The following is a 25748-nucleotide window of genomic DNA, read 5'->3' as shown; positions in this document are numbered from 1 at the left end:
GCTCTTCCTTCCCCCGAGGCAGCCTCTGGCTTGGTGTGACTGAGCATTCAATGTACGGAGGCGGGAAGCAGGCAGCCCCAAAAGGAGCTTTGCTCCCCATGCACTTCCTCACGCTCCTCCAGTGCCGTCCCCACACGTCTCAGCAGGACAGCCAGAGCACCCGTCACCTTCTGCCAGGAAGAAAGGCTTGGGGTAGCCCCCCTAGGAGGTGGTGGGCTCCGTCCTCGGCCAGGGCCAGAGGGAGAGCTCCGAAAGCACAGCACTGAGGCCACTGAACACCGAGAACCAGGTCCCGTGTGTCAAGGTGAGATTACGGGAAGCCAGCTTCTCAAACCAGCACAGGAAGCGAGGCCAAGAAGTCAAGAACCACACCCCAACTTGTGTTGCAGGAGATCGCCGATTCCCAAGGCCTTTTTTTTTTTTTTTTTGCTCCACAAAGCTCAAGAGAAGAAATCTCTTACCGTTAGTCTCCAAATCCCACAATGGTCTGGCTTTAGTTCAGGGAAGGACTGTTCTCAAGTTCCTCTAGAGTACCAGAGGGATGCGTATTTTTTTCAGATTGAAGGCACCAAAATCTCAGGTAGGACAGGATTCTGTAAACATGCAAGAAAAGGACCGAGAATTATTAGTATTAATGCTTATACAAAATGGATGAGATGTTTCAATCCTGTGAAAAACTACCAAGGGCATATTAATACATGCTAAATGAGAAACTTCAGAAGAGCAGACATTTACTGAACAACCACTATGTGCCAAGCACCGTGTTAGACATTCCACTGCATTAAGCCATTTAATCCTATAAGACCAGTTTCGATGGCTCCATATTTCAGAAGTCACCTCAGAGGCCAGGCCAGAACTGAAAGTCAGGTCTTCCTGACTCCAAAGCCCTGGCTGATCGATCACGTTCTCCTCCCCCGCTAAAGCTTTTCCATTCACCTGAGCCCAGGAAGTCTGGGTGGAGGGAAATGAGAAACACACCCAGTAACTCCATTCTGAGAATGTCCTGTCCCCGGATGCCCAGCCCATTGCACAGATGATGGGGGTAATATGAACCCTGGAAGCTGTGTCAGATTAACTTCGATGTAAGTTTTATCTGAGCTCAACACTGTCATCTGGTAACATGTGATCGGTAGACATCATGCATTACTCAGGGAACAAAAAATGTAGCTTCACCAGGGATTCTTATCCTAACTGATAATCGGCCCAAAGGGCTGGGGGGAAAGGGGTGAGGGGGCCGCTGCTGGTCTTACCAGCTCTGGAGGGGCCTAAGGCACCTGAAGCAGAGCCAAATCACATTTACAACGGGGTGATTCTCCCCCATTCCAGACCTCCCTCCTGTACCCCAAAGACCCCTGGCACCCTGGCCGCCAAATCACCAAGAAGATGGAGCGAATGAACACAGGCTCAGAATAAGACTGACAAATTGTGCAAGGGCATTTACCCTCAAGTGGGGGAACAGCTGGAGAAACACGCTCACCCACCCCACAGCCACAGCAGAGGCCAGGTGGCTTGGATTCCCCACCGTCCACTCCTTCTCTCTCCTCCAGGAAAAATTTGGTCACAGGTTGCTTCTCTGAGGCCCCCTGGTTGTGACACTCCTCCCCTGAACGTGTTAGTATCGCAGACGGACCCACAGCAGTTCTGCAAGCCCAGGAGTGCCTGTCTCCTCCCACCAGGTGCTGGGCTCGCCAGTCCATCCAGCCCCAGCACCCAGCACCCACCAAAAGGGGCTCAACCCCCAGCACTCAGGGAAGTCCCTTGACTGGCAACCCGCTCAGAAGGAAGCCCTCGTGGGCACATCTACGCTCCAGCCACTGGCGCCTCCCTATTTTTAAGGCACTTTTGTGCCTTACTGTCAAAATGCATTCACCTTATTCCCTGGAGAGGGCAAGAGCCCAGCTCCCTGGTTGTTAGACCGCCTAGATTGGCATCCCAGGTCTACCAGAGTCTAATTCTTAGGGGCTGGAGCAAGTTACCCTCTGAGCCTCAGTTTCTCATCTTAACGTTTATTCATTTTTGAGAGACAGAGAGACACCGAATGCAAGCAGGGGAGGAACAGAGAGAAAGGGAGAGGAAGCAGGCTGCAGGCTCTGAGCTGTCAGCACAGAGCCCGACGCGGGGCTCGAGCTCACGGAGTGTGAGATCACAACCTGAGCTGAAGTTGGACACTTCACCGACTGGGCCACCCAGGCGCCCCTTAAAGGTTTGTTAGTGTCGGGGCGCCTGGGTGGCGCAGTCGGTTGGGCGTCCGACTTCAGCCAGGTCACGATCTCACGGTCCGTGAGTTCGAGCCCCGCGTCAGGCTCTGGGCTGATGGCTCGGAGCCTGGAGCCTGTTTCGGATTCTGTGTCTCCCTCTCTCTCTGCCCCTCCCCCGTTCATGCTCTGTCTCTCTCTGTCCCAAAAATAAATAAACGTTTAAAAAAAAAATTAAAAAAAAAAAAAAAAAAAGGTTTGTTAGTGTCAAGTGAGAGCCTCTGCAGAGCTTAGCATGGGGCCGGACCTGTTGTGAATACTCAGAAATGCCCAGAACATCATTTAAGCAAATGCTCGGGCCTTAACTTCGTAGTCTCCTCCCAGTCAGGAGGAAAAGGCCTCCCCTCCTCCTGTCTCAGCACGATGACTTGGTGTAGGGGCTCGGTCCTCGGGGCCAAGGGAACAAGCGAAGCCCTGGGAATCCATGCAGTGGGTTAACACTCAGCCATCCTCCGGCTGTGCCTCCAGCAGTAAACGGCGGTACGCACGAGAGGTGTTCTACGGACAGGAAAGCAGGAGAGAACCGTACCAGATCAAGCTAACGGCGTCATTTACAAGCACCATCGGTACAGGGCACCCTGCCGAGGCATATCCCCACAGGACCACCCCGAGCACTCACCATGACCCCAGGACGGCAGGGCACAGCATGAGCCCCATCTCCATCTTACAGACCTGGAAACTAACGGTCGGAGGGGCTACGGGGGCTGCCCGACACCCAGTCGTGACTGCGCAGCCGAATCACCGCTTTGCAAGCTCACTGCTTCCTCCTGGAGAGAACAGCGGCGGTAATACGCATCAGCTCCTGCGGAACAAGAACCTCTTTCCAAGGCAACCAAATTGATGAATGTTTCTAATTACCGTTTTAAACCACACGCACAGAGCAATGTTCCGTGGAAAATGAGGAACCAGAACTTCCAAGTTTCTCCCAGGGTCCAGTCCAGCCAGGTGCTGGCTGCCAGAGCGGGGGGTGGGGAGTCGTGCGCCGGCCAGGGCGGTCAAGATGGGGACGGTCACAGCCCTGCCTCAAGGCACTGAGCCTGACGGCCGGTGTGGTCACTTCCCACCCACAGAGACAAGCCAGGGACAAAGGGGACCGGTCCAGCACAGGGTGACAGGAGTCTCTTGGCTACTCCTCAGGAATCCATCAGTGGCAGCACAGGAGAGAGCTGGGTGCCTAGGGAAGTCTGACACGTTGCTTGTGCTGGGGCCTGGGTGAGGCGGCTGCTACTCAAAGAACGAACGTCCTGCCTGACACTCTGTCTCAAGGACGGGACATTTCACCTGCTCTGCAGGTGACAGAGATACCCTGCATCTGAACCAGGGGGCCTTGGGCTTTCTCAGGATGCTGACAACGCTTCCCTGATGTGGCCTGGGATCACTGCTGGGGCCCAATGCTGTGTCCAAATGAATAAGGAATCAGAGTGCCCACAACCCCAAGGTCCCGAGGAAGTGAGAGGCAGACTGGGGCACAGAGACGGGCCCTCTCCTGTTGTGCTCAGGGCCCTCACTGGCTCTGCCAGTGGAATTGCAAGTGTGTCCTGTGCCCAGGGGTCCTCTGCTCTACAACCCAGAGGCAGGGCCATATCATCTTCCTGTCTCCGACAGGAAGGTGAGGGCACAGAGTATGACCTACAGTACTGAATAACTAACGATCGAGAGCATATCATCGGGTCACTTGGCCTCGAATGCCACTTATATGCTGCCTGGGCAAAGGAGCCAACTGGGTACGCTGAAGGCAGCCAGGACCAGCCACTTGGAGGTGGGGGCCCTGGGCTGCTTGGCAGGAGAGAGAGCTGGCCATGAAATGAAAGACTGCACAGGGATCCCTGACTTGGAAATCATCAAAATGCCACCGAGGTGGACTACAGCACCTGCAGAAGTAGACGGACGGGACAGCTGTCCCCAAGAAGCCCCTGAGAGCAGGCGCCAGCCCTGGGATGTGTTTACTCCCTCTGGAAAAGGCCTGGGGAAAGGACTCTCCTGGAAAGTCAGCAAAGCCAGACAAGCCAGTGAAAGCCTCCAGCCTGGCTCAGCACGGGGCCCCAGCAGTGATCCAGAAGGACATCAGAGGTATTATCAGTGTTGCCCCCAATTCTATGAGGTCCAGCAGGGCTGAACGCAGAGGTGACATGTGCACTCAGGACACAGGCTGCTGGGGTCCGAGCTAGTCCTACCAGCTAATAGCTGTGCACCCTGGGCAGTTTACTTGACCCCCCTGATCACCACGTGTTAATCAGGGCTCATAAGAGCAGTTACCTTTGCGGGCTGGGGCAAGGATGCATTCAGGAGACGTGCTAAGTAAGGCGCCTGGTTCAGAGCAAGTGCTTGACTAACACCTGGGTATTCTCAGGGTCTACGTGCCGTCATTACCCGTGTTGCTGGGCACACAGACCAGTCTTGGATTTGAATCCCAGCTCTGCCACTTCCCAGGAAGGTGTCCGTGGACCATTCACTTGACCTTCCTACGCCTTAGTTTGCTTATTACAAGCCAGCCCTGCAGGACCGCCAAGGATAACAGAGCATGGAGAAAAGCAAGCGGTACCGTATGAACTTTCAGGAATGAAGGCCCCAACCCACACCGAAGGATGTTCTACAGAGCGACTGGCCTGGACTCGTCCAAAACATCAAGGTCAAGAACAGCCAGGGGACTGTTCCAAGATAAAGGGAGGCTGAGGAGACATGGCGACTGAGAGCAGTGGTGATCCGGAATCAGGAAAGCATGGTCCCAAAGCCCATTACCGGGACAGGTGATGAAACTGTGTGTGGCCTGTGGATTGAATGATACAAGTGTAGCCCCGCTAAACGTCCTGCATTCGATTGTTTGATTGTCACCTGGTGGTTCGTGAGAGGATTTCCTGGTTCTTAGGAAACACACACTGAATATTTAGGGATAAAAGGCATGTCTGCAACTTACTCTCAGATGGTTGAGACAAAAACTGTGTGTGTGTACGTGTGTGTGTGTGGGGGGGGGGGGGGGTTCCCGGTAGAGAGAGAGAGAGAGAGAGAGAGAGAGAGAAGGGGTCCCGGTGGAGTATGAATTAACAATTGCTGAATCGGACTGTATGGTAGGTTCTCTGTATCATCCCTGCAATTCTCTCTGCCAGTTTAAAGCCACGTCAGGATGAAAAATGACAGACAGCCCAGGAGTAGGACAGGAGACGCGGACCTGCTGGGCTGGCCTCAACCATGCACGCATGGCCAAACACAAGCCTTTCCCACAAAAACCATGGCATCTCAGGTACAAATGTTACAACGGATTGTGCAGAAAACTACAAAGGCTGAAGCTGGAATTCAATTTGCACCTCCACCCCCTCCTGCCAAGGAAAAGAAAGACAAATGGATGCCTCCTCTGTTACTATGCCCCAGGGCCTGGCTTGGCGGCCTGCACGGGAGGCATCAGGCACTGAGCCGGTGGCAGGGGAGGGCGGGGGAGGAGACAAGAGCAGCAGTGCCCTTGGAGGGGGCAGGGCGGCCAAGGCTGGTGTTCACTATGTGCCAGGTGGTGTTAAAAGAACTTTCTGCACCTGATCCTCCCAAGACACCTTGTGGCAAATGCTATCATTATTCTCAGCTCATGCTGTAGGAAACCGAGGCTGGAGGGAAGCTCCCTCGGGGTTTCATCTGCAGTGGCGGGGGGGCGGCTGGGATTGGAGCCCAGACCGCCTCCACCGGATTTCCACAGGCAAAGGGGAGGTGAGCCCCATGGGAAATAGAGCAGCCAGCACTAAGTCCAGCCCCTCCCCTGCAGCCGAGGCCACCTGCCTGGCCATGCAGAGGTCTCAATGCAGTGGGAAGCTACAGGGAGCCGAGACCCCAGGCTCCTCTCAGCGCTGGCCCAGCACTGCACACAGTAGGTGCTCAGCACTTGTTTGTAGAGGCACGCACATTCGTCTTCTTTTGCAAGGAGTCCAGCAATACACGGACAAGAAGACCCAACAACCCAGGATGTGGGTGTCATCAGGGAAGAGAAACAGGTTCGGGGACATGGACGGGTAGGGGTCTTCGTGAAGAACCTTTTTATCCCTTCTGAGTTTCACCTTCTGAATAACTTCTGTAATCAAGAAGGTTTTGTTTGGTTTTTTTTAATGTTTATTTATTTTTGAGAGAGAGGGAGAAAGCACAGGAGGGGCAAAGAGAGAGGGAGACACAGAATTTAAAGCAGGGTCAAGGCTCTGAGCTGACAGCACAGAGCCCGACGCGGGGCTTGAACTCATGAACCAGGAGATCACCACCTGAGCCGAAGTCGGACGCTTAGCCGACGGAGCTACCCAGGAGGCCCCCCGTGTTTTGTGTTTTTAATACAAAGGAGGCAAAAGAAGTCGACCGGGATGCTGCGTAAGCAGGGAGCCATGGCGTGCGGCACAACAAGCTGGGGCACAGCTGTCACTCCCCACACACCCTCCGGCTTTCAGAGGCTGAGGCACGGCAATGGCAATGACTGAAAGCCCGGGAGAAGCAGCACCACCCCTTGCACTAGGCAGGGGTAGACTCGCTTGCCAAAGAGGCCGGCCCAGGGGTCCTGAATCCCCAGAGCTGCTGTTTACAGCAACGCGGGAAAGCCACCCAACATAACCCTATCACGCTTGTCCAACTGTCACACGCGCCGGGAACCGCGAGCAGTGCCGCCGTCCCTACGGTGACCCGGGAGGTGGGCGGGACTCACACCTTCTCTCAAAAGACAGAGGCACGGAATGATGAGGAAAGGTGCTCCCCACCAACGACACAGAAGTCTAGCTCCAGAAACTGGGCTCTGAGACCCTACGTGTCCGCCCCTGGAGGATGAGTGAGGACCCACCACTGTCCTGCGGAGAAAGCATTTGGGGTCAGAGATGGCCAGCTTCCAGACGCTGTCCAAGGCGGTCCCACACCATTCGGCTGATAAGCGACACAGAAACTGTGTGCAAATCCTCCCATGGAAACCGAGGGTGCGGTGGCGGAGGGCGGCGTGGAGGAGGGAGGTTTCTGCAGGGTCAGCCTTCCCAGGCGCTTTCCCCTGAAACCTGGAAGTATCTTACCTCCTGGCCTTCCACCTCAGACTCTCCTGTGTGTACCCACAGTTATATTCAACTTTCCCTTACAAACACCCTCCCACCTCCCCCCGACCCCAGAGGTGTTATTAAATCAACCCCAAAGGTAAATAGTTTTCATTTCTCCAACCCCAAAAACCTCCCTTCCTGCCAGCGCACTCAGGTCTCGTCACCCAGAACATCAAAGCCATTGCTTTCGGTAAAAGCCTCTCGGATCATCAGGTGATGTGTGCAGATAAAAACAACCTGCCACACGCCAGGCTGTGCCCCCTGTGGGGTGGCGAGTGGGCTGGGAAAAAACAGCGAACTACGGGCAGCCAACAGCTGGCCCCTTTGTCCAAGTCCAAATCTGCCCGGTGACCTTAAGGGTCCCTTCCCTCCCACTCCAGGCCTCTCACAGAGGAAGGGGGTTGGGCCTAGCAACCTTAGGGTCTCTTTCAGATCTAACATTCACTGATTCCGTCGCCTCCTCCCTGCTCAGAGTCTGTACTTCCTGAACTGTGATGACAGCTCATTTACATACAGGAAAAAAAAAAGACTACGTGGTCGCTTACACCCTGGGCTGTAGTTTTTGGTGACTCAGAGGAGAAATACATATTTCCATTCAGCTCAAAAAAGGCATCCCTCCATTCTCCAACTGCCCAAATGATGCAAGTCGCTGGGCCAATGGGACCCCTGGGGAAGTTCCAGGCTACTGGGAGCCCAAACATCAGTGAATGTAAGTTAAACGAGGGAATTTCCCAGGGCGGACAGGTGCGCTGACAGGTGGGCTGGGTGGAGATTCCCCTCCCTGAGTAAAACACCCCTTACCCATTCATTCTCCATCGTAATATGTCTACATTCCTTAGGGGGGCTCAGAAAACACTGGGCTTAACCCTGGCCCAGGGCCCACCATCCGGGAAGTCACACCCCCAGCATGAAGATTACCTCTTCCAGGAAGGCAGTGTTGAACCACCAATGTTGAAAGCGCCCTAGTCTACGGCCATACCACCCTGAACGCGCCCGATCTCGTCTGAAAGCGCCCTAAACCCCCTGACTAGAAACTGCATAAGAGCAGCAATGGTGCCTGATGCGCAATAGCTCCGAACATCTTTGCCAACACGGTAAATACTCGCTGATTGAATTAATCCCACGGCTTCCATAAAGCTGAGGCAATTCTAACCCCCAAAATAGTGGGTGCCTGTTGTGTGCTAGGTACTGGGCAAGAAATGGTGAACGCAGCAGACAATTATGCTCACAGCCATCGACCAAAGCAGCTGCTGACAGTGCTGGCAGAAGATTACCTCCAGCTGTCAGCCCTCTTTGGAGACTGCTGAGGACAATGACCTTGCTCAAGGTTGTGCATCCTTCCAACTGAGCACATGTGCAATGACTGGTCAACCCGTTATCTCAATTCTGGCCCATTCCAAAGGGCCATTCCAGCTCTAGAGTGCCCATGGGTTGGCTGAGGCCTTTGCTGGGAGACTGGTATGGGCTGACCTCGTCCTCTGCCCACTCTTGAATTCTTCCCCCTCGGCTGCACAGCTGTGGATGCCAAAAGTATGCCGTAATCAACATCTGGCTGACTGATCTACAGCTCAGCATCTGCTTTCCAGGGAACACAACCGGCATCAAGAAGATTCTTCGGATGGATGCTCAGGCCCGGCGACACCAGGATGAAGTCTCCGGGAGCAGGACAAGCAGAGTTCATTCCTAGATGGCAGCTGCTTCCTTGGAGCGCCCCATTGGCCAGGATGCTGGAGGCTGGGCTCATGGCTATAAGCAATGAGTGAGAGCTCTAAGGCAGCAAACACCTGTTCGTAATGGTGGCTGGAAGGTGTGGATGAATCCCAGATCCTTCACGTAGAGACTCGTTTTCTTGCTCCTTTTCCGCCCGGGCACCCAGTACAGGAAAGGAGCTTGGTGAAATGTCTGATGAACGGTTAGATGATGACCAGATGGATAAATGGATGGATGGACAGACTTGCCTTACTGAACAAGGAAGTCACACCCAAGGAAGCTACACAACAAATGGAAGGTAACAATGATTTGGGGTCAGTTAAAGTAGGTAGTTAGCGTAAAGCGTTTGTCACGGTTCTCAAGAAGCATTAATGATGAAGATGCTGAGGAAGCCACCCATGGGGACCTTCCTGGAGAAGGTGAGCAGCTTGGAAGTGACAGAATGGAGGAGGGCACATGAAATAAGAGAAATGAGACATCAGCATTAGCGAACTGAGTCCTGACGCCGCTCATCAGACGTGGAGTAAAATAAACACCCTCTTCACGGAGCCTCCGTGACAGCCCAGAGACGGAAAGTAGAGACAGCGTCTCCAGCCATAACATCCGTCACTGTGAAAGTGGGCCAGGACGTTCCCATCACTAGCGGACGCAGCAGCCAATGGAGGGTCCTGAAAATAGTACTGTGGTTTGGAGACTTAATCCTATAGAGACAGGAAGCCATCGAGGTTGAGGAACAGAGGTACTACGTGACAGAACGGATGCGAGATTTCTTAAATAATCCGTCCCTTAGGTTGTTGGCAGTTGATTCAAACCCCTAGTCTGCTCTGCTCCTCAGGCAGATGGGGACCTGGGGGGTGCCCAGAGCCTCCATTCTGAGCAGGCAGCCTCAGGGGCAGAATCAACACCGGAGAACCCCAGACCCCAGCCTCAGGCCCCCTAAGAAATGTACAGGCCCTGGGACCAGCCTCGTTCAGACACCCACCCCACCCACTGAGAGTATCCTCATTTCTGAAGATGAAGCCCGGGAAACAGACAGGAGTACTGAGGGAAAGGGGGGTTAGCAGGAGCCTCGTGTTTGTGCGAGCAAAAGTACGCAAGCGACGAGGACAACGGGAAGAGAGAACATTTATTTGGAAAAATTATGAAACAAGCGATGTAACAGACGGTTTGTTAAGCAGCACAGTGTATTCCAGAAAGCGCAGGTGCTTTTGGCCCATTGCTACTCATCCCTGAGCTGGGAACATCTAAGAGGCCAAATGCTGAGGCCATCCGAGGGGGCGGGCAGGGGTGACAACCCAGAGCACCAGCCAGGTGTCAGGTGAAGGGGAAAGTCACGGGGAGGCAGTAAAGCTCACAGCTGAAGCACACGGGCTTTTGCCGCCGAGCGACCTGGGCTGGAGGTGAGGCCCCGCCACTTCCTTCCACTTCCTTCCTGCTCAACCTGGCCTCGGCAGAACCCACCTCCCTGAGCCTCAGGCCTTATCTGTGATCAAAAGAGCAAGGTGCCTGCAGACAGGAACCAAGCCTATGCAAAGCACTGACACACAGGGTGCTCGAAAGTGGACAAGGGACGCAGCATTGACAGATCGCGGGTCACGGGCCTACTGAGGAGTCGTCCAGAGCTACCCCCTCCCCCCATGGCTCGCCACCCATCCTGAGGGCTTCAAGAGTCTCGTGTGAGGCCCCTCCAGGGGGCTTGATGGAGCTGGGGTGAGGACACCAGGGGGACCATACCCCGATTTAACCCAAGCACCTAGATGTCAGTTGCTAAACGAGTTTAAGAGCTTTGAGAAAGCATCCTCTTGCTTTCCTACGGAAAGAAATGAAGCTTCGGGAAACCCAGGGGCTCGTCTAAACTCACACAGCAAGTCAGTGGCCGGGAAAGAAACAGTGCAGCTGGAGACCCTGAATCTCAGGCAGTTGATTCAAAGACTGGAGTTGCTGCATGTGGACTCCAAGGTCAACCGCTCAAGGGGCTCCAACGTCTTGGCACCGAAAGGTCCACAGCCCCCACTCTCAAAGCCGAGTGAAAAGAGCAAAAGGAAAAACAAGTGGAGAATGGAATTCTAGGCAGACAGAGGTGCCCCTCCACTTCCCATAACAGGGACAGCCTCCCCCAGATCCCTCCCTGGAGCTGGCCCAGCACGGGCTGAGGAACATAGGCCCTCAAGGCCGTCAAGGGGACCCAATCCATGCACATTAAGAATGACAGAGGGAAGGGGCTACGGAAGAGAAACCAGTCACTTCCACGTCGAGAAATCACAGGCTCTCTTGACGCGTCCTCTCCAGACTCTGGCACGGTCTCCGTGTGCCCACAACTCAGGCTCGTTCAAGTGGTTATATAACTTCTCCCCGGGCAGGGAGGACAGAAGAACAAGACTTCTCATAAGTGACAATGATTTCAAGTGACTACAGGTAAAGTCTCAACCCAAGCATCAGCCCAGACAGAAGAAGAGAACCCTGGCATCAAAGAACGGACCCATCCTACAGAAATCGTGCACAACGGCCATTCAACTCCAGCCTCCTCAGTGCCCGGCCCTGCTGGGCTTTCCATGAGTGATCACTAATTCTGAAGGCCAGCCACACCGTCCCCAAGTCACAGACGGGTAAAATGAGGCCCAGAGAGCTTCCCCAAGACACCGTCAGATTGGAATGCATAGCGTGTGGAGCATCCTATGCCAGTAGCAAAAACTATTAGTAAAGCCCTTCCTCAAGTCCTGCTGCTTTTCCCCAAACCCTTCCCCATTGGACGTCCTCGTTTTAAGGGCATTAAGTCTACACGAGATGGCTTTTATTCAACAAGAAAGATGCGGAATGCCCAGCACGGGAGGGGTGCCAGCAGCGGGGAGGCTGACTTCATTCATGCCATAGAGGGGAGGCCTGCTCCAGATAGGGGGTGGAAGAGGTGACCTCTGAGGTTGCTTTCACCCTACGATTCTGCGAGGTGAAACTGAAATTTCCCTTCCCGTGCAAGTATTCCCCGTTGGCTGAACAGAAGTTTTACTCTTGCGGGGGCAGCCAGCCTCCTTGAAACCCATCCGGCTTCTCCCAACTAGCCCCGGCCTTCGTGGGGAGGGGGGAAGGGTCCAGCTGGAGAGTGAAGGGATATAGCAGGGTCAGAGATAAACAGGACCGGAGGAGCCTCCTGACCTCACAGGATGTGGGGAGGTGAAGCAGTGAGAGAAAACGAGAGAAAGCTATCCAGAAACGCAGACGGCACCACAAACAGAGATTCAACAGGCACACACGGGAACTTTTCTTCTTCTTTTTCTTCTTCTTCTTTTTTTTTTTTTTTGTTTTTTGTTTTAGCTAGGAAGCCCAAAAATAGTTGAAAGAGTTGTATCTCAAAGCTTTCTGAAGAAAAACCACGCCTTGTCCACGACACAAATCTAGGGGGAAAGAGTGTGAAGTGTGAAGTCATGGGGACCACAGGGCCCAGTTCAGATCTCACACAGAAGAGCTTCAACCCCAGCCGCCGCCGTTCCACGCGGGAGCCAGGGTGCTAATCAGCGTTTCACACAAAGGCTCAGCTCTGAAGCTCACTCGTTTTAAGTAAAGGCTGCCTCACCACCGGCTCGGCTTGAAGGCTTCCGCGTGGAGAGTAACGCAATTGGCAGGAACAACAGCCAAAAGCAGCACTTCCAAAGAGAGTGGGTAAACAAGCAGACGAAAAAAATTTGGCCTCGTTAAGGATTAAAAAAAAAAAAAAAGCATAAATTTAACAAGAGACCGTTTTGCGTCTACTGAGTTATAATTTTTTAAGCTAATAACAGCCGGTGTTGACGAGGCTGTGGGGCAACTGGCACACCCACCTGTTGATGGTGGCAACGTGGACAACCTTATTTGAATGTAATTTGGCAATACGGGTCGAGAGCCAGAAAACTGCGCCTTTTGACTCAATCATCCTTCTGCGGAGTGTCCAAAGGATTTTCCGAGAAGGGAAGAGAGATACGCACAGAGATGTTCAAAGCACTCATAATTTCTACAGCAAACCACTAGGAACCTTAATTTGTCAACAACAGAGAACTGGCGAAGAATATAATTTATCGACTTGATGAGTGCTTTCACAAGGATCGTTCAAGGGGTGCCTGGGTGGCTCAGTCGGTGGAGTGTATGACTGCGGCTCAGGTCACAATCTCACACTTCACGAGTTCGAGCCCTACATGGGGCTCTGTGCTGACAGCTCGGAGCCGGGAGCCTGCTTTGGATTCTGTGTCTCCCTCCCTCTCTCTGCACCACCAACCCCCCCACCACACCTGCCTCACTTGTGCCCCCTCTCTCTCTCTCAAAAATAAACATTAAAAAAAAATTTTTTTTAACGATCATGTGTAAGGCACTTCAAAAAGAAGGAAAAATGCCTATGATACAACATCAGGTAAAAAACAGACTACGAAATTTCCCGGACCTATGCCTATGTGAAATTGTAAGTTAATGTATGGACAGACATACCACACATCTGAAAGCAATCTGATTGGCAAGGGGGGGGGGCAGGGTTACTGATTTGGTTTACTTGTCCATTTCCATTCTTCATGCAATAAATGACAGCAGTATTGATGCTGATGACTATCTCGTATTGGCCGAACTTCAATAATACATAGGAAAGAAATGCGTGGAACTCTGGTGCACTAGAAACAGAATTCAGGAGGTGAGAAACGATCAACCCCCAGAGGCATCTGAGGAGCCAGTGAAAGAACCATGACCTCTAATCAGAGAACAGAAAATGCAGGCACCCATGGGGTCACACATTAGCGATGTCAGTCTCGCAGGCCCCGAGGTGCTTCTGGTGGTATCTGGTCATCTCAGCTTTATGAGATCAGTTTTCCTCCTCTCTGCCACGCCCACGGTGCTCAAACAGGAATAGAAAAGCCCGGATCTGTATATATTTAAATGCTCATCCTCCTAAAACAAAATTCTGCTGAGAGGCCTAAAAATAATTTAAATACCGAATTTCCCAAACCAAGTCTTTTCCAGAAAGGCAACTCAGACCAGTGTCTACACGTGGAGCCCAATCAAGATCGTACGGGACTTTCATTTTCTATACGGGAGGACCCAGGTGGGAATTCCGGTGTGAACAGCAATCCTAACAGACAGCTGTCCCCTTGGCCTGGGCAGAGGCGCTCGACGTGGGGATCAGCACTTGGGAATCACAGGTGATCCGAGTCCAGTCCCGACGCCAGCCTTACTAGCCCTGTACCGCCGCACCTGTCCTCGTACCCTACGACCTCAGATCTGCCTCCATCCAGTGGGGATACTGCAGAACCTTCTTCATAGGGGCTCGGGGTGGGGGGAGTAGGGAGGCCCCAAGCACTCCATACAGAGCCAGGCAACACTGGGCGCTAAGTGCAGGCTCGTTTTGTCACTCTCCTTCCCTTGTCTGATTTGTCTCTGAGGACTTCATGTGCCACGTGTGGGGAGGGACGGCACACAGGCAAATGACCAAGCGCTGCTCAAGCCTGGCTGCCAGGAGGATCCCCTGGTGGGTCCCTCCCAGCACAATTACATCAGATTCTCTGGCGGGGAGGGGCCCAGGCACAGCAGTTTCATAAAGCTGACCCTGTGGTGCCACAGGGCTGTGGCACATCTAGCTCGGGCAAGAGCAGCCAGTAATTTCTCCTCCAAAGCCCCAAGCCCACGATTGCGAGAGGAGGGAATCTTTCTCAATGTATTTAGGCCACGGTTCAACAGCTCCTCTTGGAACAGGCGCTCTCTGAGTGACTGGCAAATGGCAAGGGCTTCCCCCACTCCCTGCCTCCTGCTCAGCCCAGGATCTCCTGCAAGGCAGAAGAGCAGGCCAGCTGGAGCCATCTGGCTCACGGAGGCCACTGGAAAGCACCTGACCAACAATGGAAGCGACACTGATGAGCCCAGGGCCATCCCTGCCCGACCCTGGTCTTCCGCCCGTCCTGTGCGGACTCGTGTGTCCCTGCCACAGAGGCAGCAGATGGCAAGGGCCGGGCCTCCTCCTGGGGTGCACGGTTTCCTGAGGCTGCCAGCCCCGCACCTCTGGAAGGAACAGGTAGAGAGCGCAGGATGACCCCTCCTCTGCGGAGTGGGCAAAACCTTCTCCGCGCTGCTGGGGGAGAGGCCGTGCGCCCCGTGCCAGGCCCAGAAGAGGCTCTCAACCGCTGTGGCAGGAGCTGTGGTTGGTGTCGCCACTGCAGGGAGACACAGGGGCAGCCGTTCCGGGGGAACATTAACCCTCAACCCCGGGGTGCAGCAAGAGCGGCTGAGAACCTGCGGGCTCCGGGGGGCAGGCTGCCCGGCATCTCCCCGGTGAAGGGACCAGCCCGGCTGCTCTTGGCCTGGGGAGAAGATGCTTATGGGGCCCTCTTCCACGCTCTGCCTGGAAGACTCATTCCGCAAGACTGTTCAAAGGCCAGGCCTCTGCTCTTCCTTTCCCCATTCCCAAATGACCTGCAATAAATGCTCCCTGGACCTCAATTACCAGAGGCCACATTTCCGGCACAATGGCGAGCGGCCAAGAACCTCCATGCACAAACAATCACCCACGGGAACTCCGGAAACCCTCACAGTAAGCTTTTGGAGTCTCTGTTGTCCTTATCCCCATTTTACAGATGAGGAAAGTGGGGGCACAGATGTCGCACGGCAGAGTTGGGTCTTAAGAGCCTGGCAGGTTCCGGAGGCCGGGCTCTCCCATTCTGCCCTGGCTCAAGGGCTGCTGCTTCTCTGATTCCTCCCTTTGGTCAAAACACATTATTGGGCTCCTGCTGTATGCCAGCCCAAGGCAAGGGGATGGAGACACAGCCGGCCCTCTCAAGAACTCCCTTAACGCTAATATTCCCGAGGCCCTCACAAGCAATTCTGAACAGACCAAGTACTTGTGAAAATCTCTCTAAGCTAGTTGGACCTCGGCCACCTCCTGCAGAGGCTGGGCACGGGGTGGGAGCAGGGGAGCACCAGACTATGGGGTTGGGCAGACCTAGGTGTGAAGGCCAGCTGCCCACGGACAAGCTTTGTGACGCAGGGATGCCCCTTTCTGACACTTCTCCGTAGAGCGGGGGTAATGGGAGCCCTCCCGGAGCTTCTCTGCGGGGCAAATAAGAAACTGTCTGCAGAGCGCTCATAGTAAGCAACAGGGAACTTCTGTGGGACCAAATGCCAGTCTGAGGACAACATAAGCCAAGGGGTGGTCAGTGACCGATTCAAGAGACTGATGGAATTTGGGGCAGGGGTGAGGAGCCCAGGAGGGGCCCCCAAGGGTATCCCGGAAGGAGAGGGTCTGAGATGGATTGGGTAGCTTTTAGGTAGGTCAGAGATGCTCCCCGCCCAAGAAGAAAGGAGATGGGATAGCCAGAGGGTGGGGTTACGCCCTGGTTGGGGCACACTATGGGTTGCAGTCTTGGATGACTGGGACAGGGACGAGCAGATTTCAGCAGAGTGAAAGACAGATCCTGAGACATTGTAAATGCCAAGAATGATGAACAAATGAGGGAGAAAATGTCAAATCCTATCAACAGGGATGGATACCAAAATGCATTTATGGACGCACAATCCCAGGCTCTAAATGGCGTCAGGAAAGCCCTCACTTCGGGAAAGGATGGGATTCTCTTCTCTGTTCGTCTCCTAGAGCTGCCATACGCACACATGACTACAAACCAGGTGGCTTAGACAGCAGAAAGCTATTGTCACACAGTTCTGGAGGCTGGAGGTCAAAACGGAGGTGTCAACAGACCCCTGCTCTCTTGGAAGGCTCTAGAAAGAACGCTTGCTTGCCTCTCTCCAGGCTTCTGGCTGTTGGGAGATCTGGCAGATGCAGGGGTCCAGCTCTGTCCCCGTCTCCGCATGGCCTCTGTCCCTTTCCATATCCATATGCTCTCACAAAAACACCAGCCACTGGATTCAGAGCTCGTCCTACTCCAAAACGACCTCATCTTAACTCGTTGACATCTGCACAGACCCTATTCCCAAAGAAGGTGACATTCACAGGTACTGAGGATTAGCACACCTTTCTGGGGTACACAATTCAACCTACTACCCCTAATCACAACCTCTCAGATATGCCCCACTGGCCAGCTTTCACCTAAGCCGGTGTCCAGGTCAGCTGTGACCTCCCGGGATCTTCAGCTGACAGGGACTCACAGAGCCCCTAACACAGAGCCTGGGCACCGCCTGTCTGTAAAACCAGAGAACCTGGTGCACGTGCCAGCCTGGCCCTCATCCCAGGAATTCTCAGCCGCCGCATTCACATCAGTATTACCTTGGCTTCTTCCTAATGGTACTTCTGAAAAGGGTCCGGGTCCACCTCCAACCCCACCCCACCCCACCCCACCGCTGACCCAGAGCTCACGCTCAAGAGGCACCCAGGTGCAGGGCGTCTGGACAACAGAGGTTCCCAGACCCGTACCTGTTAGAAGGGACGTTGAGCACAGATCCTGTTCCCTAAGAGGCCAGGCAGGTGGGTGTCACTGCAAAGGGGTCACGTGCACTGCTGGGTGCGGCAGGTGTGTCCACACAGCTCTGACAGATCCAGAACTTCTCCCTCGCAGCCGCCTGGAAAACCCTGTACGGTGCATTTGTCCCATCAGCCCGGCGGTCCTTCCACAAACATTGCCTAGGCTCCACTCTGCTGCCCGTGATCGTCAGCCGGGCACAAGTGCAAATGAAAAAGGCCATCAAAGAGCAGGAGCTAGCACTCCAAGGTCACAGGATCCCGTAGTATCCCTTCAAACCCCAAAGTGCCCTCCCAAGGAAGCACCCAAGCATACCACAGGCATCAGTAAATGTTAGTTGTGGTAAGCTGACCAGACAGACTTTTCCAGTCCATAAGCGAGTCCTGTGTATGCCCAAATATTTTTCAGTGTCCTGCTGTGTGACCTTGGGCAAGTTACAGAACCCCGCGAGGGAGCTCATCTCCTTATCTAGATGGATGACCCTGAGATTAAAAGGAGTCTTGAAGTACTTGGCATATTTTTCCTTTCCATCTTTGTGGCAGAAAGACTGACCAGGTAAGCTGTCCTTCTTTTAAGAGAGGTCTCAAAGTAGGCTGCAAAAAACAGCGTGAGCCTTCCCTGAAGTGGCCTCATTCTCTGCAGCGCCATGGAGCACGCTCTAGACCCAGCGGGGCTGAGCCTTGCGTTAGGGCTTAGGCAGGGGCACGTGCAGACCCGTGGTTCTGTCCAGAACACAGCCCTTCTCAGGGTGGCCACAATGTTAGCACCTGTCACTCACCTTCCCTCCCACTAACACTGTGTTGCAAGCCTACGCTGTGCCCCACAGTGGGGCCTGGGGGATAGGGTGACAAAGAGACAAAGCCCCAGCCTTCACAGGACTGATCCTAGAGTCCTCTTCTCCCTCTACCCCTTCTCCAAGCCCCCAGGAGTTAATCCCCCTTCCTCTGGATCCACTGCCCAGTTCATTCCTGATCGTCCACAAGAGGCCCCCAGTCCAGTTGCCATTCAAAGAGAAACCCTGCCCTCCTCCAGACCTCTCCCTTCGCCACAGTGGGTGGAGAGTCATTCCTGTACAGAGCACACAACCTACCATCATCCTGGGGACGACATCCCAGGAGGCTCCAGAAACAAACACTCATTACCGGAGGAGCTATCAGGTGACCAGCCTCCAATCAGTCTCCCCGAGCTGGTGTCAGCAGTCTATGGGGGTCCCCTGCTGGGTGTGGGGGGCCTGCAGGAAAGGGAGGGAGTCGCTCTGACGTCCCCACCGACAGACATTCCTTGCTATGAAGCTACAAGATGCAAGGTCGAACCCGATAGACGTGGGGCTTGCACAAAGCCCTTCCCACGCCCCTCTATGGCCTGAGCTTAGTTCTCACATCTTAGCTGAACCACAGTCCAAGCAGGGACTGCCCTGAGCTCCATCTGGAAAGGCTCAGAATTGCCAGCCAGCCCTTACTAATGAGGAGCGTCAAGCTGAGAACCTGGAAACTCTTTAGAGAGCCAAAGAAGTCAGGTGCCCCCAGAACCTCAGACCTGAAGTTCTGCCCAATGGGGTGGACCCAAGCCATCAGCTTAAACTTAAACAAATGAAAATGAATCCACATTAGAACTGTTGTTTCTCTGGGGCACCTGGGTGGCTCAGTCAGTTGAGCGACCGACTCTTGATTTCAGCTCGGGACATGATCTCACGGCTGTGAGATGTGCTGACAGCCTGGAACCTGCTTGGGATTCTCTCCCTTTCTCTCGCTGCCCCTCCCCTGCTCTTGCATATACGTCCTTTCTCTCTCTCTCTCTCAAAATAAATAAATAACTTTTTTTTTTTTTAATTGCTGTTTCTCAGATGCTACAGCTGTATTTAGAGCACTCAGCAGCCACCTGTGGCTAGGGGCTCCCGTATCAGCCAGTGCAGGTTACAGGACATCTGCACCCCCACAGAAAGCTTTTCACTGCTCCAGAGGCTCTCCCTGACTGCCCGGATGTGGAAAAAGACCCAGCCCCCCCCACCTCTCTGCCCCCATCTACACCCCGTTTCGCAAAGGCGTAGCGGAAAAGACCTCCGCAGGAGGAGAGATCCGTCCTTGCTCAGAAAGGAAGGAGAGGAGGGTACAGTCCCATAACCTGAGGCCCACCTACAGCTCTGCCACTTACCAGGTGTGTGACCCCAAGCAACTTGTGTGGCCTGCGGGTGCCTCAGTTGCCTCAGCCGTGTAATGGGAGCGAAGATATGCGCCCTGCCTCTTCCTGCAGCTTTTTGGACTCCTGAGTGCCTCCAAAGGCTAAGGAAGTCCCGCATCACGGGGCGGTAACGCCGGAAGTAAAACCCCTGCTAAAGTTTGCCCGCTGTGATGTTATTAGTATCCTTCGTCCCTCGGTTAGGAAAACACCAGCTATACTGATCCACCAGAATTTAACAGAACTCTTAGTAATGAAATTTAATGGAACACAAACCAAGTAAGTGACCCTCTCAGCACACCCCCTGCAAAACCTCCTACAGCTGGAACTGCAATTAGTCTCTTTATTACTTAATTCTCTTTGGCTGGTTTTCCAGCCCTGACTCTGCGTTAACATCGGGCAGCCTCCCGAGGACCTCCGCCATCAGCTGCCGGCCTCATCAGAGCCTTGGGCTGCCCACTGCTGCCTCCCAGGAGCTGAGAACAGGGCCAGTGCATGAAAGGCACAACCAGTAAATATTTCTGCACGGATTAACCGCTGGCCTCCTGTTTCTGACGGGAGGAGCAGGCCCACCGCGGGGCAGAAAGCACCCAAGTCTGGGAGGAAGAGGCTCCTCACAGAAGCTGCTGCCGTCGGGCCTGCCCTAGTGCGGCCTCCATGGAGCACCCTTCCGTCCCCCCCTACCCCCGTCTGCCAGTCCTGCCCGCCCCCCACGCTGCTCCTCACACAGTCTGCCTGTGAGCACTCTGGCTGGGTTCCCTCCTCCCTCCTCTGGAGGCAGCCTTGGTGGGTGGGGACACGGCCATCCCCCACTGGCCACCCAGCCGTTCACAAGAGTCACGGGAAGAAGAAATAATCCCAGAACCGGAAGGAGACTCCAGCTGCCCAGTCGACACAGATGCAAAGTAAGAGTCAGAGAAGTGGGGCGAACCGCCAGGATGGACCCCCGGGCGCCCAGACCAAAGACCCCGCTGGCCTCTGCGTCCAGCCTAACGCGGACTTCTTGCCTCATCAGCTTCCTCCCCAGACAGAGCAGTCCCTGATGTCTCCCAAGTGCCAAAGCCGGTGCCTGGCACAGAGCAGATACGTGTATGTCTGTTGAGTGAATATCTGCTAAATGAACCAGGAACTCAAGGGAGAAGTATATAAAGTTAGTCTTAATATTGCAAACGCTGCTCGAAAACAGGGCCGCCTTCTGAGTGGCAAAATGAAAATTATCTAAGGAAAAGTATCTGTCCCTCTGGGCTCGTACTGCGGGGAAATGCTCTGCCATGGTTTTCGTCAGAGAGGGCAGGAAAGGGTGAAAGGAACAGTCCTTGGAGGCCTTCCCGTAGCAGCTGTGACCCAGGTAGTACCCACCAGACATCTACCAAGGCTTACTGGGTCTGGACCTGGAGAGAAGCTCTCACTACAGGGAAAGCAGGCAGTTAGCAAAGCCTGGTTGTGACAGAGGGGAGGTCAGGACCCAGACAGCAGAGGAGGGCACTGGAGTCAGCCCGGGGCAGGGGCAGGAAGCCTCCCTGGAGGAGGAGGCAGACCCTAGAACTTGAAACACACACAGTAGATACCTCCAGGAGGAAGCGACTGCTGGGCCAGATGAGACCCCCATTTCGTAGGGGAAAGAGAGGAACCGCGGGCCAGGTCAGACCTCCCAGGTACACCCTCTCCCAAACACCCCCCTTTCCCAGACCACCTCAGCAGGGATCTGACATCAATCACACAACTGTAGATCTCAGTCTGCTCCTCCATTAAAGAGGGACATTAAAGTGGAGAAGACCCCCCATTAGAAAAAAAGTCCAAGCCTGGAATTTAGGAGACCCAGGTCCTAGCCCCTCTGAGTCCCTCAGCCCTCTTGCCTACAAAATATGGTCACAGCAAAACTAGATGATCTTTTTTTTTTTTAAGTTTATCCATTTATCCTGAGAGAGAGTGAGAGACATTATATAGCCTCTTCTTTTGGTCTGTGAAATGGGTACAATCGGAGCACGTCCATATGTTACAGGTTTGTTGTGAGACCAGGAGACGAGGGGAGTGGAGCCCTGGGCAGTGTCTCCCACACTCAGGAGGTAGTTGCTCCTAGTGGGAGTGGAGCAGAGAGAGGAGGAGAGAGAGAATCCCAAGCAGGCTCCGTGCCATCAACGCGGAGCCCGATGTGGGGCTCGAACCCACAAACCACGGGATTGTGACCTGAGCAGAAATCAAGAATCGGATGCTTAACCAATTGAGCCACCCAGGCGCCCCATAACTAGCTGATCTTTAAGGCTGAAGCTGAACTAAAAAAATCGGGGGTGTGGATTACACCCATCCCAAGGTGCTGGTTTCCAGCTGATGAAGGAATATGTGTCAAAAGCCCATCGAACCGTAAAGCAGAGCACTTGAGGATAACGTGTGGAGCAACTTCAGACACTTTCCACCTTCAGACACTGGCAGCATGGTGGATTCTTTCCCTCCCATAAACCCCCAAGCTCACTCAGGAGCTTCTCTTTCTACTGGGACCCCTCTCCCAGGTCAGGCCCCTGTCACCTGTCTGCCATTTTCCGTATCTTGTGTCTGTAATGCAGCAAGGGCAAGCTTTCTGAAATGCTAACCTCACTCTCGCGTCTCCACAACTCTCCACTGTCCTCAGCACAAAGTCACATGGTCTTTCCAAGGACCTGGTTGGTCTCCACTTCCCTCTCCCCTTCCTCCTCCAATGCAGAGCACTCCTTCCGGTCGTCTCTTCCCCAGGCTAACTCACTTCTTCCTTCCTTCCTTCCTTCCTTCCTTCCTTCCTTCCTTCCTTCCTTCCTTCCCTCCTTCCTTCCTTCCTTCCTTCTTCCTTCCTCCTTCCCCTAACTCCCTCCTTCCTGTCCAAGCCCACACCATGGAAAGCTGTGTGTGCTTATGGCAACCTGTGCCCCCAGCAGAAACTCAGACTCGCTACTGTGATTACCTGACCTTTCCTCCAGATGTCCCCTGCCTGGAGACCAAAAGCTCCCCAACGGAAGAGAGCATCCTGCTTATTTCTGTGCTTCCCGGATACAGCACCGTGCCTGGCCTGTAGTATATGCTCAATTAAACAGTCGCATAGTGAGCCGTGTACTGCATTTTGAAGTGTCCTAGGAAGCTGAAACAAGGTATCCCTATCAGGATTTAAACAAAAAACAAAAAAACAGAAAAGGACTTTAGCTATGCCTCAGGTATTGCATCTGCAAAGTGGAGACAGACTCCAGAACGGGTGGGCAGGAAGGAAGTACTCAAAGCAAGCCCCGCAGAGGCCTCCAGCGATAAGTGTTCTCTTTTCCTATCTTCAGCTTGCTCATTTCCCTATCAGGGTGCATCCATCCAGAAGGCTCGTGGGTGACAGGCTCGGCCACGAAGATCCTATCTGCCACCAACTGAACTTCAAAAGCATCTTTATCTGCAGGCCCACCTCAAGGAAGGTCGATTCCCAGCCCCTCCTGGTAATCCTTTTATTCTAGGCCTGCCAGGCACACCCATCTAGCCTTATCAGCAACACCCCAAAGCTGTTGTCTTTCCAGGAAGGGTGTCTCCTATCTACAGACCTCCAGGAGGTGAGAGGAAGTGAGAGCCACCAAGGCCTGATCCTGGCTCCTGCCGTAGGCTGGGTGACCTGGGACCAAACAGCCCCTCTCCCGGGGGTTCACTTTCCCCCGTTTTCCCCTCTGCATAAGGACTCAATTCTCCTCCATCTTGGAAAATGCTATAATGATAATAATAACAACAACAACAACAGCAACACTTAATAATTTCAGGGGCTGAGCCAGATACGCAGAATTGATACCTTGACTGTCTGCGTTAATCCCTTCTGGCAAACAAGGGGAACTGGTGAGCAGAAAGAAACCAGGGATATTTCCAGGAATTCTGTTACCCGGGTTTTGCTGCAGATGACAAAAGAGCGGTAGGCAGGAGAGACCTTCTAAGAACAGCTTGCTAAACTGTGGCAGACCAGAGCAAGTATGGATACAGCAAGAGAGCAAGCGCTGGGGAGAGTTCCCTAAGGCCAATTCCCTGCTCCCAGGAACCGAGTGGACCGGAATAAGAATCCTGTAGGGGCCTCTCCTGTATGTTCGTTTGGGGGCAGCAGGAAAGGGGTGAGAGTCTGGCGGAGAAGGCTCCCGAGGGGCTGGCCACCTCAGCCTAATCTGCTCCTGGCATTGCCCACCGGGCTTGTTCTCGGCCTCCGAGAATTTCAGACACCAAAAGCTTAACAGGACACCTGCAACGGCCTAAAGCAGGGCCCGGCACAGAGCAGATGTCGGCTCCTTGCCTCCTCTCCTTAAGGAGCTTGTCATGAGCAGAGCAACTCTGGGTGCAGACAATGGAGCTTTTACCTTCTATATCTCCAGGATCTAGCAACACTTGGAAGACACTAGTTAGTTGCTCAATAAACGCTCAGGAAGTGCAGGATTAAGATGAAAACATGGATAGGAAGCCATGAGGATAGATGGATGCAAAACGCGCTCAGCACTCGGGATACGTCCCCCAGCTCCCCTGCCCTTCTTCCCTTAGAGCCACAGAGGCACCCGCCCTCCCCACGAATGGACACTTAGCCTTGAGGGGCAGTGTCAGACAATGGCAAGATGTGAGGACCCAGGTCAACCGGCAGGTTTCAGCCTTAGTGCTACCAGTTACAAGCTCTGTGAACACAGACGACCTCCTGAGCCCTCAATGTCCCTGATGCAACAGCATCCACCTCGTGGCGAGTTCTGAGGGCTCCGTGAGTTAACACGCCTAACGTGCCCAGAAATGGGCCTGGCACAATGGTCCCCATGCCCGTGGCCGCATGATCATGGTTCCTATTCTGCTCCTCGACGCGGCAGCACACAGGCACAGCCCTGGAGTCACTGGGCCCTGGAAGGCACACAGCCCCGATTCCAGATCACAGGGGTCTGGAATAGATACACTTGAACTTTGGACCTGGAATCCGAAATCCCGGGGTCAAATCCTGGCTCTCCCCCACGTGGCCTCTGGCACATTCCTCATCTGGAAAACAGATCTGTAAACCTGCTCTGTCTTCCCCCAGGGGAAGATCAAATAAAACAGAAAGCATAAAGCTTGTTACAGTGGGTACCACAGGCGCTAAATAATTCTATTTATTTAAACGGATGAATTACAGGGGCGTCTGGGCAGCTCAGTTGGCTGAGCGTCCGACTTCGGCTCAGGTCATGATCTCACGGTTCGTGGGGTCGAGCCCCACTTCGGGCGCTGTGCTGACAGCTCAGAGCCTGGAGCCTGCTTCGGATTCTGGGTCTCCCTCTCTCTGCCCCTCCCCTGCTCGCACTCTGTCTCTTAAAAATAAATAAACATTAAAAATTTTTTAAAGAAAAAAAAAAAAAAGCAACAGCAAGAAGTACAGCCCACACCTCATGCTCCCCTTCCTGCCCACGACATCGCCTGCCTTGCCGCTCTGGGGATCATGGTGGCATTAGCCGCACAACGTATGCTGCTACCCTTGGAAGAAGGTAACCACAGGCCTAACTGCATACCAGAGCAGGGGCAAAATGAAGCCAGACTGCCTGCGTTTGAATCCCAGCACTGCCATGTAAAAGCTGTGTGCCCTCGGACAAATGTACTGACCTCTCTACGCCTCCACTTCCTTAGCTATAAAATGGGGATACTGGGGCGCCAGGGTGGCTCAGTCTGTGAAGCGTGTGACTCCTGATTTTGGTTCAGCGCATGATCTCATCATGGTTTGTGAGTTCAAGCCCCGCATCGGGCTCTGTGCTGATGGTGCACAGCCTGCTCGAGATTCTCTGTCTCTCTCCCCCTCTCTCTCCCTCTCTCTCCAAATAAATAAATACAACTAAAAAAAAAAAAATTGTTTAAAATGGAGATACTAAACAGCACCTGCCTCTGACCGGTTGTTGTGAAAGTTAGCTCATTTCCGAGCACAGCCTGCATTCAGCAGGAGGCAGCTTTGTTGCCCCGATCGGTGAGCTATACGCACACTCAAAGGAAGAGGACCATCTGTGGACAAGGTGGTGAAAGGGGAAGAAAAAGAGAGTGTGGCTTGCTGTGTCCGGGAGCTGTCATTCCCTAGCCTTGGGCTCTGGAAAGGGAGCGGTGGGGTATCCCTGGGGAGAAGCAGTGGAGACATCAGGCAGAGAGGAAGGAGGGGCAGGGGAGGGAGGGGCAGGGGAGGGAGGGGCAGGGGAGGG

The 25748-nt window shown here is 53.8% G+C and overlaps 1 long non-coding RNA gene across 16 annotated transcripts in view; it reads right to left on the bottom strand.

Moving 5' to 3' along the window:
• The window catches only part of LOC121042978 (uncharacterized), a 265060-nt gene that overhangs the window by 112605 nt on the left and 126707 nt on the right, over positions 1 to 25748 (bottom strand). For 15 of the 16 annotated variants that reach the window (XR_005796589.1, XR_005796587.1, XR_005796594.1 and 12 more), the window contains one exon: positions 462 to 593. This is a non-coding gene — a long non-coding RNA (uncharacterized LOC121042978). Of the gene's footprint in view, positions 1 to 461; positions 594 to 2874; positions 2957 to 25748 lie in introns of those variants that run through there. The other variant, XR_005796592.1, reaches the window with a different exon arrangement.

The sequence above is a fragment of the Herpailurus yagouaroundi genome, unplaced genomic scaffold, assembly GCF_014898765.1.
Source record: "Herpailurus yagouaroundi ecotype Mexico unplaced genomic scaffold, PumYag 186, whole genome shotgun sequence".
Taxonomy (NCBI): Eukaryota; Metazoa; Chordata; class Mammalia; order Carnivora; family Felidae; genus Herpailurus; species Herpailurus yagouaroundi.
Note: the sequence above shows the minus strand (reverse complement) of the source record. Positions and strands in the feature narration are given on the sequence as shown.